The 22,486-nt window shown below is 39.6% G+C and overlaps 1 long non-coding RNA gene across 6 annotated transcripts in view; it reads left to right on the top strand.

The window, feature by feature from the left end:
- LOC118318010 overlaps nt 1–22,486 on the top strand; it is a 92,243-nt gene that overhangs the window by 18,199 nt on the left and 51,558 nt on the right. Inside the window, exon 3 of one of the 6 annotated variants that reach the window (XR_004795592.2) lies at nt 491–523. The exons of the other annotated variants lie outside the window; for them this stretch is intronic. This is a non-coding gene — a long non-coding RNA (uncharacterized LOC118318010). The remainder of the gene's footprint in view (nt 1–490; nt 524–22,486) is intronic. 6 annotated transcript variants of the gene reach the window in all.

The following is a 22,486-nucleotide window of genomic DNA, read 5'->3' as shown; positions in this document are numbered from 1 at the left end:
CATCTTAACTTGTTGGACTGTCTCAGAGTCCATATCACAGGATGTATCCAACCATGTGATCGCTGTGCCCTTGAAGGACGCGGATCAATGAGACTTTGCGGTTTGGAGGTAGACATTAAGGAGGGGGAAGGAGGAAAGGAAAAAAAAAGAGGGGAAGGTCAGAGAAGAGCCTAAGGGATGTGGTTGCTGGAGAGCCGAGGGATCAATGAGTGGTGTGAAGCACGTGGCAAAGATGCAATAAGGCAGGGTCCGAAATCCGGTTTTTGCTAGTTTAATAGCAGAATAAAAACGCTTCACAGGTGCATGGAAGGAAGAATGAATCTCTGCAGAGGAAATCGTATAATTGCGCAATCAGACCGTCTGAAATGCTGCTCGCCCCATTTCAGTTTGAAAGCTACATGGCTGTGTTGCAGTATTGATGGGCAAAAATGGAGATGTTTGGAAACGATGATGGTTTCAACCACATTCACATCCTGATTTGTTATTATAGGTCCGACTCAACTACCAGAAGTGAGTGCAAAAGGTAATTAACACTTACTGTCCGATCTACCTCTTCATCTGTCCAAGAAAAGTAATCCCTGATCTTACTTTTCACCATTACTGTTCCTCATTATTAGTATTTTCTGTAACTAAGCAACTGACTGCAATGTAGACAATCTGCTTCCTGTTGACATTGGCACACACATGCCCAGTGTACGTGACCTTAGTGTTGAAGGGGAATCTCTTCAGGTTGGCCCACGAATCATCAGCTCCGGAGAAATATATTTTAAATTTTTTCATGTTTAATTTTCAAAATTGTTCTTTTGCAATCGTCAAAAGGAATTGAAAAGTGAAAATGATTCACTGAATAAGTGAAATTTTCCGCCTGATTTTTTTCAGTTACATTGCTATGAAAAATATAGCCAAACAGTAGGTCGAGGTTAAAGCAATTAGTAAAGTAACTTTTAGTGATTGACATTTGACATGAAATATGGAGTCTTTCCTCAACCATTATAATTGAAGAATATGTGAGTGGTTTTAAAGTGCCTCACTTCTGTGATAGAGCAGGTCAACACATACAGTAACTATGCTACACAGATACAGTTGTCATACTGGTCTGTTGAATTTAATTATACAGTGATATAGTAATAATTCTATTTGGCACATTTTGTAATTTTGAAAAAGCCCTGTCTTAAAGGGACAGTAAGCGATTTTGGAGAAAGCTCTGTGTTGTTGCAATTTAGTTGTATAATTTCTCATGTAACAGTCATTCTGTTCTGAATGGAACCAAATATATATATATATATATATATATATATATATATATATATATATATATATATATTGCTATTGTGTGTACGCGGAAAAAAAATCTGGGTTTTTGGCTAAGCCCAGGCTCCATGAATCAAAAACAGAAAAATGGTGCGGACTGCACCACACAACACTGCGAGCGCAGTTTGTAAGCATCACTCGTCGACACCTTAAGAGACCTGCTGGCGGGTTTGCGTCCCGGCCAGAGGAGGAAAATCACAACAACAACAAAGAGAGAAACAAGCTTTCTCCAGAATCGCTTACTGCCCCTTACATATCCTATATATACAAAGCAAAAGAGACAAATCACATAATGCAGGTAGCTTTGCATGAACAATTGCTAATTGAAAAAAAAAAAAAGACTCTAATAGGAAGACAAAGAGGATAAGAATATAAAGCAGAGATGGATTGAACTTCTTAAAGGTTTATGTTCCTTTTTTTTTTCATTTCCAAGCCAGACTTCATGAAAGGCTAGATTTTTGCTTGCGCTTTGAAATGACTGGGAAAAAAAAGTGTGTTTTCAGAGGGAGGAATTAAATCACATGCATTGTAGCATTATCCCCCATAGCATGCTCCAGTCACTCCAGGAGATAACCCCGAGTATACTTCCTGCTCCTTCTCAGGAGTGATTTCGCCTGCTGAGTGGATCCCTGTGGTCTGCCAGTCTTTGAGCCTCTGATGAAAAGAAATATGTGCAGCTGGGCCAAACATACCGCAGAGCACACACACACACACACACACACACACACACACACACACACACACACACACACACACACACACACACACACACACACACACACACACACACACACACACACACACACACACACACACACACACACACACACACACACACACACACACACACACACACACACACACAGAGAGATTCCAACCCACTCATAAGATACATCCAGATAATCAATCACAGTCAACAACTTTACACAAGCCCCTACACAGACAAACAACTCAACACAGTAAACAGTGGTAAAAGCAGAGGGAGATTTCCCAGGCAGCGAGCCACAACCATGTTAACAGCACCGAGGATCCTCCGCTATCAATAACCGGCATCAACAGCGACGACAAGTGTTCCATACAGATCAGCAGAGGTGCAATAGACGGGCAACAAATGGGATCAATACTACACATGTTAGATGAACATCATTACGCTCCCGTACAAAAGAAGATTATCTAGGACGAGTGTATCTATTCAAATTTCTTCATTTTGAAAACATCCAATGAAGTGCAGGTGCTTAATCATGCTCTTAAAAACAGCTATTTGGTGGAACTATGCAGTCTTAGAAACTTTTAATTTCCCATTTATAATGGGCCACAACTTTTTTCTATCATTGGCCCAAACATCAGTTACTTAGATTTAATTGGGGTAATTGGTTCTCTGAGGTCCAAGTTGACTAATACAAGCTAATTAGAATATCGAAACAAATGTCACATGGGTTCAAATGAACCTTATATATTTCCTGTTTTTTTCCCCCCTGTCAGCTGATTAGGATTATGAGCGGAGATAATGCAATTCAAGCTGAGCAGTATGGGTGTAGAAATCACTTTAATATTGGAACAGATTTTTACTCACAGGAGCCTTTTTCACCTGTGTTTCAAAAATGTTCCTGTGGAGCTTCAACGAGCTGCACATTTACTCTGCATGGACGGTCTAATCATGATACATTTACACTTTGGCAATTGCTGTGTTTTGGGGGGACAGACCCATACTGGGAAATAACATGAATGCTACCACAGTTTTTCATCATCTATTTTGACCTTGTCTCTTGTTAATCCTTCATCCTTATAGCTGTTCAACCTTAAATTGTTGCAGTACTTTTTTTTTTCTTTTTTCAAAAAAGCATCAGTCCAGTCTGCAGTGTTCATATGCAGTATCCTGTGTAGGCGATCTACTTTGTATTGCAGGTGAATATAATCACATAATGTCATTCACCAAATGTGCCTAATGGGTTTCATTGTTTCTCAACCATGCATTTTCATCACACACACCCTAACAAAGAGCACACAACACGCAATACAACACAGAGCTAGGAAACAGCAAATACTTTTTCTTTCCTCAGACTTCCATCATATGGAGCTTGTCACATCTCTGACTCACCCTTTGAATAAGCAAATAATTCCCCTTGAAGCAACACAATTTTTACACACTGAAAAGCAACCTTTACAAGATATAGTCAAGTCCATCGTTCCTTTGATCCTCCATGTTCACTTCACACATCGAACATTTGAACAAGCTCTATTCTCTCCGGGGAAAAAATTACATGTGGCTGGATAAAACCAATTTGATACAGTGACTGTGTGGTCCCCAAACTGTCTATAATCCCCTTTCCCTTTACCACCCAGTCACTCTCTCCTCAGTATTGCAGTATTCAGTTCAAATGATTGACATAATAATAGGCTCAGCTAAATTATGATAGAGGTCAAATTAGAATTTAATCATCTCCCTTTTACCCCTTCTCCCCCGAGGGCAACATGAATAAACATGATTTTGTATGAGACTGATGGGCTGGTAATGCAAAAACTGAGATAACTCTCTCAATTTGTTTCTTTTGTCACAGCTTCAAAGAGTGAATGAAAGAGAAAGAAGGGGGAGGGGGTAGTCCTAAGAAAGTCTGAGATATGGAGATGAAGCGAGTGTGAGAAACATACTGCAGTCATCCAGCACATGTTTCACATCAGTACTTAAGGGATTGTGTCGGTCACAGTTTCCACTGAAGTTCGACAAATTTATCGCATGGTATAATAGATGTTCTGTCCTTGAATTGTGGACAAAATATGGATTTTCTGCTTGCTCTATAGGTTAAGACAGTGGTGGGTAGGGTTATGGGAAGCTTAACCCGTACCCTAATTTGAGAACTTCCATTAGTAGTATTTACAGTTTAAGTTGCTTTGTAGCATTAGGAATCTGTTTTTGACCAAAATGTATGCTTGGTCACAGACTTCTTGTGATGTCCTTTTTGAGAAGGTTTTATATGGTCATTTCAACATCTGCAGGTGGAACTTGCCAACTTGTCATTAGGTTATGAATCACAGCAAACGTATTGCAAAATGTAGTGGCGACCGTTCTTATATACCATATTTGAAGTTTTATCAACTCACATATGGTAAACTTACTTTGAATGTTTAGTATTATTTCTTTTGAAATTAAACAACATCAAGTGTCTTTTCATTTTAAAATTGACAGAGCTGTCTTTTAAATATCCCCACCTCCTGTCCCAAACTCTATTAATGAAGCATTACATTAATTACTTAGCCTGGTTCCAAACCTCTGAACCAACGCCCACATCTCAAATTTTGTCAGGGAATTAATAGGTCCTGTGTTGCTCTCATGAGTAGAGAGCTTCAGCCCTGCCCCTTTTTTTTCATCAATTCTTACAAAAATGCTGATACAACAATTACAATGTCTGAGGCATTGCGTTTTAGCAAAACAACAGACTGCAGATGAAAGTAGTTTTATTCCTTGCTGGGAATTATTACTGATTTACCGTACAAATGTCTTTGAATGAGCAGTGTATTTTCTCAACATTGACAGTATCTATATCTATATCAATATCTAAATGTGCGCTGACTAAAATTGGTGTTCAGTGTCAACATCTCTAAATAATATTTCAATATTCAAATTCGAGAAGAAAGTAATATATGGTATGAGAGATGGAAGATTTTTATTTTACTGAAGAGCAGGCGTCTTTGAACAAATAATTCACCCTTCCCTTTTCCTGGACCAAATGCTGTTGTTTTGTTTTAAAGTAATAAGAGAAAAGCACACGCACAAGGACTATTATGAATGATGTTCCATGCAGAGTCTCTACAGTAATGAAAAGTCACAGATTTCATATGCAAAATCCAGACAAGTGTTATATTCCTGCATTCTACCTCCACCAGATGGCTGGATACAATAAGCATTATTGAGCTAAGGACATACTTGTTTTGTCAAGTGTCGTCGCGCTTCTACTTTGGAGGATAGGCATTTTTCTGCAGTGTCGTCCGATCCACTTATATGTGGGAAACAAATGCTGGCAATATATTTAATACCCCCAGAGTTTGTGTCACAGCAGGCCCGTAGCGCCCAATCATTCACAAGGGATTACAGGCTGCACCGTGAAATAAATAAATTATTCAATATCAAAAGGAGTGGAGCATTATGCTTTAGCGGGCAATAAAACATATGGTGTGTCAGGAATGGCGGCTGATGCCCACAGACAGAAGAATACCCATACTGCTGTGTGTGTGGTGGGGAAGGGAAGCACCAGGAGCAGAGAAAAAGGGAGATATAAATTCTCACGGCAAATGAACTCCACATCTTGCCTTGCTGATTGCACAAAAGGCCACTGAGACGATTATTTCTGGGCTCCACCTCAGACACATGGTCTTGGGTTTGTGAAAAAGCCATGTCCTCTCCTGTGGCTCCAGCCTATGAAGAGCAGGATCCTGTATGGAGGCCTCATGATCAAAATAAACAGGTCACCCACGACACGACTATAAAGACTGTCACATGTTCATGAACCAAAACACCTTAGCATTCTCTAATTGATTAAAAACAAGCTTCAAATGTTCCTCAATAAGAATAAATTCATAAGGAAATTAATATGTAAGAGGGGCTGCACGGTGCTGTAGTGCTGTCACCTCACAGCAAGAAGGTTCTGGGTTCGAGTTCAAACCAACCAGGGCCTTTCTGTGTGGAGTTTGCATGTTCTCCCCGTGTATGCGTGGCTTCTCTCAGGGTTCTTCGGCTTCCTCCCACAGTCCAAAGACATGCAGAATGGGGTTAGGTAAATTCTCTATGACTCTAAATTGACCGTAGGTGTGAATGTGAGAGTGAATGGTTGTCCGTCTGTATGAGGCCCTGCGATAGGGGGGCCACATACAGAGAGGGCCCCGCCTCTCGCCCAATGGCAGCTGGGATTGGCTCCACGATCAACCCAAACCACGAATCAACGACTCATTGTTTTCTTTTCATTCTCCGTGGGCTGGCAGACACCCCAGATAACCAAATATACGTGGAGGCAGGCTGAAAAGGTGCCTGGAGCATAATATGGCCCCTTTAAGCGGTAGACGATGGATGGATGGATGGATTATAGAAAGTCTCTTATCAAGATCAAGTGTGAGTTTTATACTTTCAGAGAGAGAGAGTAAGAGAATTGGATTAGGGAAAAAGGTTTGGATTTTTAGAAGCAGTCGGATTAGTATGAGGATCCAGTTTGGGTGTAACTTTAAAATTAACATAGCAATTAGAATATGGTTTAAATTTGTTAGTTACTCTAGACTGAGACTGAATAAACAATGTTTGGAGGTACTTCATAGCTTGACTAACCAACTAACTCTCTGAAATCTGTCCATGTAAAGACAGTAAATCCCAGTTGACTAACTCCTGAATAAGAGTGCCATCTTAATGATGAAATTGTGAATCTTTTAAATGAAAACACTACTGATGATAAATGGGGTTCTGACTCTGTATTCACCAGATTGAATAAAGCAGTTTGACCTCAGCAGAGATAAACCTATTTATAGAGACAGCAATATCAAGGCTTGAAAGAAGAAGCTTAGCAACAGGCGCTTCGAGCAACTTTTTAGTTGCTAAGGCTTTATAATAAAGGTAACTGATACAGCTCCCATGGGGTATGATGATCCAAATAGGATTAGTAACACAAGACAACATTGCAAAACAACACTGACCCTTTAAATTGTGCAGAAATAAACAAGACTCAGTTAACATCCCATAATGAGTCTGGCATAGTCAGATCAGCGAACAGCAGCCACATTAGTAGATGCAGTAGTAGTAGTAGTAGTAGTAGTAGTAGTAGTAGTAGTAGTAGTAGCATCAGCAGTAGCATCAGTAGTAAATATAGTGCCAGAGTAGGTTTATAGTACAATTCAGAGTAACAACTGGCAGTTTCAGGTTTTTACAGATTTTTTTTTTTCAGTTCACAAAACAGCCACACAGCCGAATATAACTGATTATTACTAATAAGACTAATTATTGAAATGGATCAGTTTTGACTATAGTGGCCCTAACTGAAATATTATTTTACAGTAGTACAAATCTCTTTATTCTCCAGCTTCATCCTATACATATGGACAGACTTTGCAGCAACAGTTAAGCCCTCTGCCCTTACTGCCTTGGTAAATTCAGCTCACTGCAGTGTTAGTGTTTATCATCCTCAAATTATATGTTAAAGTGGTGATTTATGCTTTATAAGTTAAGATGCCTCCTTAACACCTGAATTACTGCTGCTAATTGGTTTATTGTAAGAAGCAAAAAATAACCATTACTCATTCTGCAGAAAGTGTCTGTGTGAGATTGTTTTATGTAAGATTGTATATTGTACTCTGTAATTAGGGAGTCATAATATGCAATGTTTACCTCCTTGTTTTTCCTTGAATATTGTAAGAAATGAAACAAAAATCTAGTTTTAGAAATGTCCATTATTCTAAACCACAGTCAATAAAGAAGCCACCCATACACCACTATAACATTGTCTGATATCACTGGAATTTCTTTTGCATTGCACAAATTTATTTATTTATTTGCTCATCCATTCATTATCAATACTTACCGTATATAAAGTTTATGCTTATCCCATCAGTTTGCACTGTAGGAGATTAGTGGCCTTAAGCAGGGCAGTAAACTTCATGTTTGCCTCACTCATTTTATGTTGGTCTGAAAATAATATCAGTCTTCAAGTGTGTTGAAGCTTTTAATCTAAACCGTACAGAAAAAACCCACACAAATAAATTGTTCAGCTTTAATCTTTTAACAATCCCAACGTCAAATAATTTCTGAGGTACTTATCTGGCAGAAGTGGCTCCAAGTTGTATTTGTTTTGGTGTTGTTGCTATTTGTCCATAAACTCAGTATTGGAGAAATCTATAACTTTTTCCCCCTGCAGAGCAGCCAAGGCCCAACACTCAGAAAAGATATTAAGGAGCAGTATGGAGGTTCATTTTCTCTGTTGCCATAGAAATGTCTCCAAAGCCAGCTTGTATGGTCGAAATATTTAAGAACAGGAACATTATAATGCTTTGATAGAGCACCATATTGTCGAGTGAAGCATTAAATATTTTCCGGTGTGTGTGTGTGTGTGTGTGTGGGTGGAGGGGTATGTGCACAAGGATGTTGGTGTCGGTCACATCACACTAATTTTGATTATTTATTTTTTTATCTTCATTTGGAATCACACAGCTGACAGTGCTTTGTTCTTCTTGGCCACAGCATTTCCCTAACCCTGCTAAATCAGGCCCCTAAAAAACCTCTGTTCTGGTCCTTCATGTTTGAAAACTCCAGATTTGGACTCCCCACTGGGTCCCTGCTTCGTTTTCATCCCTGATCTTCAACCAACTGCTGGGAAATGCTCCCAGCAAGCTCCCAAAAGCAGGTGGTGGTGCCCTTTATGTCTCACATGTATAGATATTATTTCATTCAATTTGAAACCCTACGCTCACACATCTCCTCCTACACTACACCTGCATTTTGAGACTCTTCTGAAGGACTCATAGGGAAAGCCATTCACTAAAAATCTTTGAGATAAATTTGAAACTGCATACTTTAATTTAGAAGGAAAGTTCCAAGCTTTAACTCTACAAACGTTTGAAAAATTTTAAGTGGAGTTGTAGATTCAGTGTACACTTTTACAAGGTATAGAAAGTGGGGTACGTTGTGATTTTTACCACTATGAATGAGAGTGTTATGTTTTTAAAAAATAAATCTGAAGGTTTATGTAAAAAAGTTCTATTCACTTTTCATGTGCACATTTGGCAGCACCAGATCTGACGGGGCAGCATTTTACTTCTTGTTCTGACTCATTAACAAAGGCAACTACAGTAAAGTTTGCATCTACAAATACCTATATCCTTGATATCTACAAAGAATCTTTAAATCGGTTGTAAACAAACAAGATTACATTACACAACTCCTTAATGCTCATTTACAACAACACACTTGCTATGCACTTCCCTCAATTTCCCTAAATCATGTCCGCCTCTGTCAAATGGAAAAACTTGGTTAATTTTTATACTGTATATGACTGAAGTGGCAGTAAGAGGGGAAACAGATGCTTGTGCAATCCTCCAGGAATCCTCACGTAACATAATAAAGATGCCATCTGACAGTTCCTGCTGTCAAACCACTGCTCTGTACACAGCTTCTTAACTCTGGTCCCCCAGTGTTTTGTTGTGTTTGAATATAAGTAAGGGGCAGATTTTCCTGAAAGGGGATTCAAGACCCCTTTCAGATTCAAGACCAAAAGAACCTGTGATTAAAAATGTTCCAGTGACACTGCATCTACTTACTGCACGTCATACTGTGTTCTGTTTGGATGCAGCTTCAGTACCACAACAGCAAATGGTGAAAAAAAAAATGCATCTGGATGTGTGAAACATGCATCTGGTTGCCTTACATCTACAACACCTTGAACATCCTCCAGGGCTGCACACTAATGATGTGATAAATTCAAGGGATGAGTGGAGGGAACGGGTTGCGTGGGCAAGGTGAAGAGGTCGCCACATTATTTTTCCTTTAAATCCATGTCAGAGATGAGGTGCTACACTGTGGGGTGCCTACCTCTGGAAAATTTCTGAACTAAGCAAGGTAGTGGCCTCATCAAATCCTCCGTCTCTCCATCTTTCATCCAAAGAATCCATCTTTAGTATGGCGAGTGTGGAACATTGACAACGTGAAGGTGTCTCAACAGGAGGTTGTTTCTTTGAGCATGTTTCCAGCCCCTGTTTGATTTGGATCCACCCTCCCCGCATGTCTTTGAATTGTTTCAGTAACTCCACAGTATCTATGCAACTTGTTCATTAGGATATCTGCAGGGGTTCGTGGAGCTTCAGACAGATACTCAGATATAGTGAAGTTGCCACAATCAAACAGGATATCAAAAGTTGGACCAATTAGCAAGAACACAGGGAAATTGGAATACATTACATTGCTGATCAGCTTGTGTAATGCTTTGTTAAAATACTTATATAATATTTGAACAAAATATCTTACGTGGTTTGAGCCCCCCTGAACAGCGGTACACGCATACATTTTATACAAATAAGACGGTTTCTAATGCTTATTTGTTGTGAGATGAACGAAAAAGATTTATTAGACTTATTTACTGTTCCTAGAGCTGGCTGCCCATCCAATCTTAGCAATTGGGAAAGAAGTGCCGTGGTAATCATCAAGACCCCGATGGTCACTCTGTCAGAGCTTTAGAGATCCTGTGCGGAGATGGAAGAAACTTCCAGAAGGACAATCATCAATGCAACACTCCATCAATCTGGCCTCTCCTCAGTGAAAGAAACATGAAAGCCTCTTTGAAGTGTGCATAAAAGCACCTGAAGGATTCTTGACAGTGAGAAACAAATTAACATCTCTCTCAGACCGGAAAATGGCTGTCCACCAATGGTCCCCATTCAACCTGATCTGCAGAGAAGAATGACACAAAATCCCCCAAATCCAGGAGTGCAAAGCCTGTCGCATCTTACCCAAGAAGACTTGAGGCTATAATCGCTGAGCTTATTATTCACTGTCCACGACAGTTTCAACAAAGATACAACTTTTCTGCAGTACGTCATCTTTCTTATGTTTGTGTTATGTTTGCCCCTCCTCTGCGCCTGTCTTCAATCAAACTATAGGAAAATGTGACCGTTGGTATTTTAAATATGTTATAATGAATATGTTACTTGCAGATGTGTTGCAGCATAATCTTCTTGCATTTAATAATGTCTAACGTCTTTTTGTTAGTGCGTTTGTCTCTTGGCTTTGGAGCATTGCTGCCTGCATCTCTTCATTACATGTTGTGCTCCTCAGTTTAGCCGTAGTCTGGCCTTTATCCCTTTAGATTTTTCAATTCATCAAGCATGCTTCATGGCTCATTGGCCAGCTCTGGGACCCATAACATCTATTTGAGTTGAAGGGAAGAAAAAGAGGCACTATTATCAGTGATATGGTACAATGGTACAATTATAAGTGGTATGGAACTGAAACTGTGAAACAATAGCACTGTAGTTATGAGTGTCAGTGAGGATGATCTCCAGTATTTACTCTGAAACATTGGGGTTTTCACACGTTGGTGTTCAGCAGAGAGTAAAATCACATTTAGTGACTAACTGAGTCAAAGATACAAGTGAGAGATAGAACAGGGAAGAATCTATTTTATTGTGTGTTAGTGAGAAGCACTGGGCCGCCCCTGTTTCCTGTGCAGCCATCGACTCAGGGCGTGATTAATGAAGCTGTTGACAGAGGGAGGGATCCATTATTGTCTTCTTTGTTTCTCTGTCCCTCAATGGCCACTTGTTGATGTAGCGCTTAGTGCTCTGTGGTAGAACCTAACTGAAGCAATAACCATTGTTTTAGCCTTAACATCTGTCATTAGACATATACATGCAAACATAACTGCCATTAATCAGCATACACACAATGTCTGACTTAGGATAAGTCATCATATTGTGATGTCCAAACATTAGCTTTTTTTTACAATCGTCAAGTGTAGCAAAAACAAGCTATATCTATTCTATGATCTAGTCCATTATAATTTCTTTGAGTAACATTTTAAATATTTCTTTGAGTAGTGATGAGAAGGTCTAGGTGTCTTGAAAATAAAAATCATTTGTTCTACACTTTCTAAATTTGTTCGACAATGGCAAGTCAGTATTGAAGGATGTCTTCTCGGGAGAAAACTGCCAGCAGTTTAATACCAAATACCAAAGTGGAGCCGAGAAAATGATCAGGGTTTTCTTCAGTTTGTGCCACCAAAGATGCATTCCTCTACCTCCATTGACCGTTTCTCTATTTGGCATGTATTTCATTTTATATATAATTGAATGTGGTCAAATCACGGTTGGGGTATTTGAGTTTACTTCTCATAATTTACGTGCCCTTCCTCATATGACACTGTCTGTTTAACTTGCTGCCAGTCTCAGGGCCATGTCAAAAGCAAATTTGGTCAGTATTTGATCACTTTTTAAACCATCTGAAACCACCAGTTGCTTGCAGACAGCACCATCTGGGCATGTTCTCAAATCTCTCAAGCATAACACTCAGCACATGGCACTCAGACACATTGAGCATCTCGGCAAGTATGTAACACAAATTACTGCATACATGACAGCTTTGTGAGATGATACCCCGGCACAGAGTTCTTGTCCTTTGCTGTTACTGTACTTTCCGAACACACGCCTTAGTTGTAGTTCAGAAAAGTTTTTGTTTCTTTTACCAGACTCCTCCAACTGCTCAGAAGCCTCATCCCCTGAGGAATGCCAGTGAACAAGAAAGAGCTAAAGGATCATTGTGCATGAGCAAGAAAGAACAAAAGAGTCTAAAGCTAAAAGGCAATGTATCTCAGGCTAAAAATAGACAGTAACTATACCAGTCTTCAACTCAGAAGAAAGGCGACAAGAAGGAGAAGATGGGGGAAAGAGTTCATTTGATTTTATTGTGGCAGTGAAACTGAGAATGTGTAGGAAATGAGGCAAAATTCTGTGCAAGGGGCTACGAGTGAAGCTCTTCCACCGGGATAGAGTTGCTTTTTGAGGAATTTGCTGAAAGGAAAAAAAAATCTTCCTCCTCTACAATGAAAAGTATATTTCATATGACTGTGAGACTGCTGCGCACATGGACACCTTGCACCATGCACAAACTGTTGAGAATATGTGCAAACACTTTCTTGACGAGCAACTTCCGGCAGGATGTCACAGAACTCACTTTTGAGTAAAGCTTGTTAGAAGAAGAAATCAGCAGTTTGATGGAGATGGCATTTGTTGGCCATTCTTATGTAACATCTAATTTTGTAATCTGTCAGGTTGCTTTCCATTACGCCATGCCTTATTGGTTTCTATGCCAACTCCTGTGGTATCTATGGAACTAATTGAACTAACTGGATGTAATTTCAAAGATGTACTGTATAATAGCATTAGTTGTTTCAAATCACATAACAATACATATTACACAAATTATACAAGGCTGTGTTCCTTGTACTGCAGTACATGTTATGTTATATTTTTTAAGTGTTACTGCCATATTTGATGCTGGGAGGACACATAAATATGCCAGTCATTAGCCGTCTTAGTTACTGTATCTTCATCAAGAACAGAAGCATCACAAAAGCTGTTACCATGGCAACAAGTTCCAGCACAAGGGGGGAAGTGTGACACAAAGCAGATATCACAACATCATGTCGTTTGCAAATATATCAACTTTGCAGGCATGTCAGGAACTGCAAAGATTAAAGAGAAACCTTTGGAGACCTCATTGGCAAGGCTGTCTGTCAGAGCGTTGCCACACTGCAGCTCACCGCTGTTGAGATAAAGAACCAAACTAGGCCGACATGGTGGAGGCCTTTCAACGCGACATGTTTCACTTGAATTTATTGCGTGTCATCAGCCACTTAAAGGAATCTGAGATATCGGTCCAGGACTAGGTGAAAGATGTGACACCAAGCAAGTCGGTGAAATACAACACAAGCTTGCAAGGTGAAACATGCTGAGTCTACAGCATGAAACACAACTCTTGCCATTAAGGGTTAAAATTCCTTCAACTGCATATTTCGTTCATTTACTTCATATATCATTGCATTATGAAATTAGTGAAAAAGTACAAATGTATAACATTTTTGTTCAAACCCCTAACTGTTTATAGTGTTTTGGCTGATCTGAGTATTTCTCCAGTTGATCATATAATTGTGCATTGTTTATATATATGTCTGTAATTGAGTCCCTTTAAGTCTCATTTTCCTGAATTAGTCTTTATTTAACCCTTAAATTCCCAGGACACTACAACGTGTATTTCTTCAATGGAAAATCCTACGCAAGGTTGTCTCAGTAATTACAAATAACTTTTGAGCTGCCAGGTTGAGTCCACAATAAATCAGACATTCTTTACACATTTATTCATCCTGTTTTAATGAGAAGTAACTGAAATGATGCTAAAATCATGGTAGAGATGACTGTCATGACAAGTTAGCTGTAACTGGTCATTTAAAAGATCACACGATTGTTAAGTGTGGTATTTTGAGTTTTTGATTTGAATGTGTTCAAATTTGCTGCAATTGTCAACCAGAACATAGATATGTATAGTAAATTACAATATTTCTAAATAGAGACCTACTGTATCTCCATTCAGAGACCCTTGACAGTTTTAAGTTTAACAATACAGAATTTTGGTTAATAAAGTAAAATAGGTTGTAAAACACCTGTAAAAACTGTAAAACAACCACATAGGACCATTATGATTTTAACCCTACAGAGCATAGACTGTATACTTAACAAAAAAATTGAAATTAGTTGTTCAGAATAAACATGACCAAGACCACAGCTCTGTGGGCCTAATGTAGGCTAATGTAAGGCTCTTGACTCAAAGGTCAGATAAAGGTCTCATCTACAGTCATAAACCAACAGGAAAAATAATTTACCATTGTGTTTTCCTTCTGCGACCACTCATCAAAACTCAAAATATAGAAATGTGTGCCATGGCCAGACAACGAAATGTAAAAAAAGAAGAAAACCCACAAGCACACAGACAAGAAAGAAAAAGAGCCAGCGACAGGAGAGAGAATGATGCAGGTCCCATCCTGACAGTCTTCTCTTGGAGGACATTCCAACCGAGGGCACACCGGTGAGAATGGTCACTTGAATATTTCCCTTTGATATCACTGTGAGAAAAATAACCTTTTAATGCAGCGTGAATGCTGTCTGGCTCAACACATAAAAGGACATTGGGTTGTACTGTAGTTGTGTTTCCTCAGACTCTGCACTTACATGTTCACATATTCATCACTCTTGGCTCCTTCACCTTTAGATTTTACACTTGCAGATTTACTCTATTGTATATTCTTATTTTTGATCATTTCCTTAACCTAAATGTTTTACCTCTCTTGAATCATTGTAAAAAAGGTCTGTGTACTTGTGTGGTTTGTTCATTAAGTCGAATATGTATGTGCACTCACCGAGAAAAAATCCTCAAAGTATGACAAACTTGGCGATTCAGATTATTGTCCTAAGTAAGATCTCCCTACAACTGATTGAAGTCACAGATTCAACTTTAACTAGATTTGATTCATCTGAGGGTTTTTAATAAGTATCAGTCGCCTCCCTTCCTACAAAGCAGGTTAAATCCTGGTTCGCTTGAAAACGCAAAATAGAGCAAATAACCAATTAACCAAAGTTCATGGTCTTTAGACTAATTTAAAAATATCACGGTTATTTAAAAAAAAAAATCGAATAACTACATTAGGTTAAAATAGATTTAAAAAAATCTTTAGACCTTTCGGGAGAAGATGAAATAACAGCCTGTAGTTCATGTTATGAACATAAAAATAAAATATATTACAGATTTTGCAGTTAAACATGTTTAACATTGATTAAATGACAAGATATACAACACAGAAGATAATTCTGCATATTCCCACTGCTTGTGAAAACTGCAATACAGCTGTTATGTAACCCACGTCAGCTGGTATTACATAATTGTGTATTTTCATCTCTTTTATGTTTATTTCATGTAAATGTTATTCCAAAAATAGGGTTTTGCATACAAATGTGGGTGTGTGTATATATATAATGACATCTAATGAAGATTATTTTATTTGGTTTGAGGAGGGTTCTGTTGTTCTATCCAAATCTGGGACAAACTGTTCTGTTTTCTGGACACTTGATGCGGTTACTGCACCTGCCTGTGACAATCCCTCCTCCTTAGTCTCTTTCTCCTCTTCTGTCGAACTTGGCCTGTCTTTGCCTCTTGCTGACAGCTAGAATTCAATATCTTTGCAGTGCATCTTCCTTACCTGGCTATAATGCTGGCAACAAACGTACTGCAGCAAAATGGATCTCACCAAGTTGATGAGGATATGTGTCATTATTTGCTTTGCAAAAAGGATGGTAGGGTTTAATAAGGATTTCAATAAAAAAAAATGGTCAAGTAAAAGATTGAGAGGCTTGGCAGGATAATGATGAAACTGTGGGCAGGACTTTGGTTTCTACTTGTAGCTATGACAGGTTTGCATACATTATAAATCATTCAAGAAGTTAAATTGCAAAATCAGATATTTAAATATTTGCATTGAATTCCACCTCATCTTCATCGTCAAGCATGAGAAAGTATTTGGGAGGTATTTTGCAGGTCTCCAATGACGCACCCTGAGCTCCATTGAACAGCTATATTCAAGCATGATGTCCTCTTGATAGTCGAAATTATATTTTCTGTCATGTAAAAGGAATTATGATGAGGATTCTTGAGTGGTCATCCTCTTACAAACGATCATGCAAGCAGTCTTTTGCTCATCTTTGCAATATTGTGCAAATTTTCTCAGATATTAAATTAACTGTAAACAACATGCAATGGTTTTCATTGCTCTACAATGTATTGCTTTAATATGAAACCACTGAAAAAATAGATGAGGTCTACTAAGATTTGTTTAATATAATTTGGAATATATGCTCAGTACACAAGATAGGAAAGAGCAAATTGTTGTTTACCTATTCCAGTAATGCATCAGACCCTCTCGTACATCCCTGCCCTCCTCTTCCACAGCCTGTGACAGTACCACGTTGGGGCCGGCTGCTACTGCATGTGCTTCCCACACACTGTCATCGTCCTCTCCATGACTCTCGCAAAGGTTATGCAGAGAACAGCAAGTCAGCGCCATGAAATTCACCAGTTTGACATCACACTCATTTCTTTACCTGAGGGAATACCACCTTCCCTTCAGTCTATTATTATTATTTGGTCTGCACCCATCTCATAACAAATCTACTAATGATAATGTCATATTTTTGTTATTCCTTAACATTCCTCTGTGCTTTACGGTTAAAACTTTTTATGCTTAAACATTTCAACAATGTAGCACATACTGAATATTCAGTGGGATGTCATATTAAACAATGCTTCTGTGTCACGTTAGACGAAATGGACAATGTTTTTTGACATTGAAGTTGGCTGGCTTATTAGTTTTTGTGATTTGCAAAAGGAACCTGACTGTCATGTCAGTGCACAAATAATCGTAAGTAAAAAATAAAAATATAAAAGATAACACTGAGATTGGTTATGTGGTACTTGGACTGTTCAGACATGCTTTCATGACATGCTGTATCTGTTCACTTGTTTCCCTCAGATCAGCATCTGAGATGCTTATCGCAATGCTGTCATGACAAAGTGGGACACCTGGGCATTGTGCTGTAATCCCATCCTATGACCTTTCTCCGCAAACATCCACTATCATCTGATGTGACCTCATAGCTAGCTAAGCTAATGCTCCCTGGTAGGAGTCAGTAACCTTCAACCCTTGCCTTCTCTGATCCCCAATGGGCTGGCTTACAAAGGGTGTGCGGGGTCCCAAAGCATTGGGTTGATGATATTTCTAATCCATGAAGCATTTCAGAGGGAATTGGGAGACAGAAAGTATTGCTCAGTGTTAAGAAGGGCCTGTTTTCAGAGTTGTAGCTTTGTTTGTTATTTTCCAAGGCAGAGAAAAGTTCCTTTATCAACCAGTGCTACAGTCCCCATGTGCAAAGCATATATCCCTCTGCAATTCAATAGCCAGTAGAAGGCTGTGATGCTGGGCATCTACCATATATTGACTTCTGTCCCTGAGTTAGGAGCATGGTTTTCATTAGGGAAATCATTCAGGCTGAGAATTGAAGCTCTCCCTCGGGCCACTCTACACACAGACCACAAGGTTGTCGTTATTATAACAGTTTTTATTACCATGCTTTTCTTAAGATCATCAAGAGCTAGCCAGAGTTGGCATTCGTGATTTAATACTTTTGGATTATGAAAATCACCAGAGTCATTCCCCTGGTATTTGAGAGGGCCTGATCCAGGTCCTGAAGAACACACCTTACCTGCTGGCATCAAAGAATCTGACCAAATCCTGGGGTGCACTTAATAAAGAAAATAGATTTTTTTAAATAAAATTATCATTAAGTTAATGACAAAGGACTAGTTGATTCAACTAAACCATGCTTGAAGTTTACAGCCTACGAGCAGAGGCTGAACTGTTGAACAGGCTCTATGCCTGCAGGGTACAGTATACAGAAATTTGCATGTAATGGGGCATCCAAAGATGAACCCAATTTTTTCCCAGTGTATTTTAATCTATTTCCTCAGGCTGTATAATGGTTTCTTGATCCAGTAAGTGAGGAATTTAGGGGGCAGCTGGATCAGAGGGTTGGTATCCTATGCATGTGCTCATGGAGCTATAACTATTACGTATAACTAAATAGATGAATGGTGATGTAATAAATACTGATTCAGAAGTATCTGTTTTTCTAACAATGCAGTATATCCTCAAAAGCACAGCAAAAAGTAAAGGACATTTTTTTCTCCCCATGTAAAAGGCACCTGTCATGGTGTTTTGGGGAAAAAAAATATTCATTTCAGTTCAGCTGATGGAGAAGTCCTAACTCAAATTTAAGTTTTCGCAACATTTGAAAGATTTCCACTTTCTTGACAGTTGGATGGCAACATAGCCAGTGAATTTTTCAGCATTTGCACATGTATTGCACTTACACAAGAACCACTAAAGACAGTTGAGGTCTATCTCCCTCCTCACACACACACACACACAAACACACACACACATACCTTTCTTATTGACACACATTTGTGTCTGTACCACACATGTCTCAGTCTTTCACACTTATTTTTCGTCCTGTTATCTTATTTGATAGAGATACCCGCACTGTTTCCATAGCAACACTAAAAGGAGATGTCTCTGACTGGGGCGTTGCCTTACAGGAGCCTAGACAGAAGAAAGGGAGGAAAGGAGCACAGCACACGCGCTGACTTTTAAACCAATCCAGTGGGCTATCCTTGGACCTGGAACTTTTAAAAACATGAATAGAAAATGACCGTTGAGGAGTTGATGTGAAAGAGCATCAGATCACAGCTGAATGATTTTTCTCTAAATTTCACTGACCTCCTCTATCACTGAGGTCTGCAGTGACAGGTGTGTGTTGAGTGTCCATGTATCTGTGTGAGGGAACAATTGACAGATGGTACCAGTGAGTGTTGCCTACGCTGTAGTTGTTTTCTGGGTCATCGACCAAAGACCTGTGGGGCTGATGTGAAGACTTGTACCTGTAACCTTTCTTGTCCTTCCTCTGTGTGTGTGTGTGTGTGTGTGTGTGTGTGTGTGTGTGTGTGTGTGTGTGTGTGTGTGTGTGTGTGTGTGTGTGTGTGTGTGTGTGTGTGTGTGTGTGTGTGTGTGTGTGTGTGTGTGTGTGTGTGTGTGTGTGTAAAATAGAGTGTGTGTGTGTGTGTGTGGGGGGGGGGGGGGGGTACCCGTGGAGAACTGGAACGAGTGGCATTAAAAGATTGCATCTGACCCACTGAGTATTAACTTCTCAGTGGCCACAACTGCACATCAGGGAAAAAGACTAGCTTTATCTTTGCCTGACAGTCTTTCTTTTATCCCCTCTCACTCCCTTTCTTCCCCCTGCTTCTTCTTTTGCTCCTTATTCTGTTGTCAGCACTTAAAGTAGATCACATCTCCCCCACCCTCATGTCTCCTTTCTGTAAATGCTATGCCGATTATGTCAGACTTTCATCAATCGATCTAGATGTTAGATGAATAGGATCTGTGATATAAATTAATGTCCATGTTATTGGAAGTCAGTAAAAAGAGTGTTTTAATAAATAATGACATTATTCTAAAATTATTTTCATTATAATAGCTGTGGTAACAGCAGGTTAACTGAAGTCATATATAGTTCTTTTATTCAATGTTCTGCAATAACCTGCTACACATCAAATCAGATTTTCTTTCATTGATATAAGTGTGTGGGGCCTGGGGCGGAGACATGGATTTTGAGAAGACACACACAAGCAACTAACTTGCTGCGTCTCCTCTGTTTTCCCTCTACATCATCATTAGCAACAATGGGACGAAGCCAGCTGAAATTAAGAGGAGGCACAGAAGAAAATACTACAGTACAGCAAGCTGTTTGGCATAATGGCTTTCCAGTGTGTCTGTAATTATGTCATTTGTTATGGAAGTTAAAGCCATGAAAAATGAACCAAATAAAGGAAAAGGCAATGGTTGGTCCCTACCTCTGAAACAAGAGGAAGATAAGCTCCTGTGTGATTCAAAGTGATCATCGGGCTTTGCTGTGGCTTGCTGGGGCTCTTTCTCTCACATGTAAGGAGGACTGCTTGGCCAAAGGCATCCAGCAGTGTTATAGACACCTTTGAGGCAGTCACACTGAGGATAATTGGAGCCATTTTGTCCCGTTGTGGGGAGGCTTCAGCTGCATTGTCCCCCACTTTTAATACATATGTGAGCTGCAGACAACAGCGGCAAAATTTCTGGAACATTCTGTGGCACCTGGCATCTTTTACCCAGTTTCCTATTTCTACTTCACTGTGTCTATCAAAAAAGCGGCAATATGTCAACATTGTATCATCCAATTTTTTGTCAAACCATTGCCATTTTCAGCATGTTAGCTGTAGGCTCAGAGGTCTTTGTTGATTCCCATAGTGAAAGGGATTTTGAAAATGGTAACAGGCAGGGAGCAGAAGAGGAAGAGACACACGGCCACTGGCGGGAACGACCCACAGTCTAAATCTGGTGTGTCAGACTGGGGGATTACTAGATCCATCCTCGAAGAACTTTAATGTTCATGATATATTGGCAAACCATCAAGAAGGTGTTGAGATATTTCACATTATAGTGAAGACTTTGGCCTGCTGGTGGTGCCACCAATCATTGAGTAGTTGTTGAGATGTTTCAGTCTGGAAAAAAACTGGTGAACCGACTACCAGATATAACAATATTCCCATCCCTTGAGCCCCACCAGCATGGCTGAAATAGACTGTAGCTCGGGTGAAAGTGTCTTCTTACTACCGCAGGCAAACGTAAGCCGCTGCCATTAGGGTATCCCACATCGCACATCAGCAACAGAGCTTTTCCTTTTGCCTCAGAGGTCCATGTGTATCATTTAACACTTCTGGAGTTGATTCCACTGGTAGTGCCCTCTGCCTGCAGTGTTTAAGAGGAGTGAAAACCTGCACACTCCTTGGTCATATTGACACATGGCTGGGACCCACCACACCACGACAAACAGCAGCACCTGCACGAAAAATGGTTTATGTTTCCAAGCCAACCATCCAACACCAGCTGATTCGTAAGGTCATCAGGTCATCCATCCGCTAGCACCAATTCAGCAACATTAAATAGACCAGGGCTTGGCCAGCCCTTGTTTTTTTAGCACTTGAGCCTTATCATCCATGAAAAGTGCTGAAAATGTGAGGTATCTGGGGGCCCCTTGAAGTAGTAACCCATCCATCCTTCAACCACACCTCCTCTTTAAACCTTTTCACCTTATCTCCCCCAGTTCTCCCTGAACCTGGTATTGGATCTTAATACCTGGTGACACCACAGGCAATGGGGAGGAGACAGCAGCCTCTCTGTTTCACCTCAGGTGATAAATGGATGATGCTAAGATTGTTTTTAGGGATGGGGTGGACACAAGATCCCTGTATACAGCTGCAAGTTGCATTCTAGGCGCTCACCATTCTTTAACGTCCAGACTTGAATACTGAAATTCCACCTTACCTTATTTTGTACTGGGAGTGCATTTCTATGGTAATTCTTGTCTCCATTACCAAAGAGCTTCTGTGTTGACATTATAAATCCTTTGGACAAAATTGTGTTCAAATAAATGAGAGAGTGAAAAGCCTGCTGAGGTTTAGAGTGTGATTTTTTTTCAGTTTGTTATATTTGTGTTTGTCTGTGGAAGGGTTCTCAATGTTCTTGTTGGTTGTTAGCTCAAACAAAAATCCAATCCCAATTTGGATCGTATACCATTCATGAGCTAATACTACTGCAGTACAGATTATTACATCCGTTTGAGTGAGTTTGACGGTCAATGCTTATGACAATGCCTCTTAACCTTAACATATCAGTCGGAGATTTGGGGAAGGCTGTCCTGTCATGTCTGCTGTTTGCTTCCTACCGAGACTTTCTCACAATGTGTCCTTACACTTTCTCTGCCTCCCAGACATCCTGAGTGGTAATGCTTGAGAGAATGAGAGGTGCGGGGTAAAGTAGAAGGTAGTATTTGTAAGGGTTCATCAATAAAAAAAATTAATAGTGCAGAAATAGTGGCTTAATGGACCATTTGAAGAATTCAAACCCTAACCCACTTTGGATCATTTTATCATTTACTGGACGAAATTGAAAAACTACTGCACATG

Source organism: Scophthalmus maximus, chromosome 13 (genome assembly GCF_022379125.1).
Source record: "Scophthalmus maximus strain ysfricsl-2021 chromosome 13, ASM2237912v1, whole genome shotgun sequence".
NCBI lineage: Eukaryota > Metazoa > Chordata > Actinopteri > Pleuronectiformes > Scophthalmidae > Scophthalmus > Scophthalmus maximus.
This window is presented reverse-complemented; position numbering and strand designations above follow the sequence as displayed.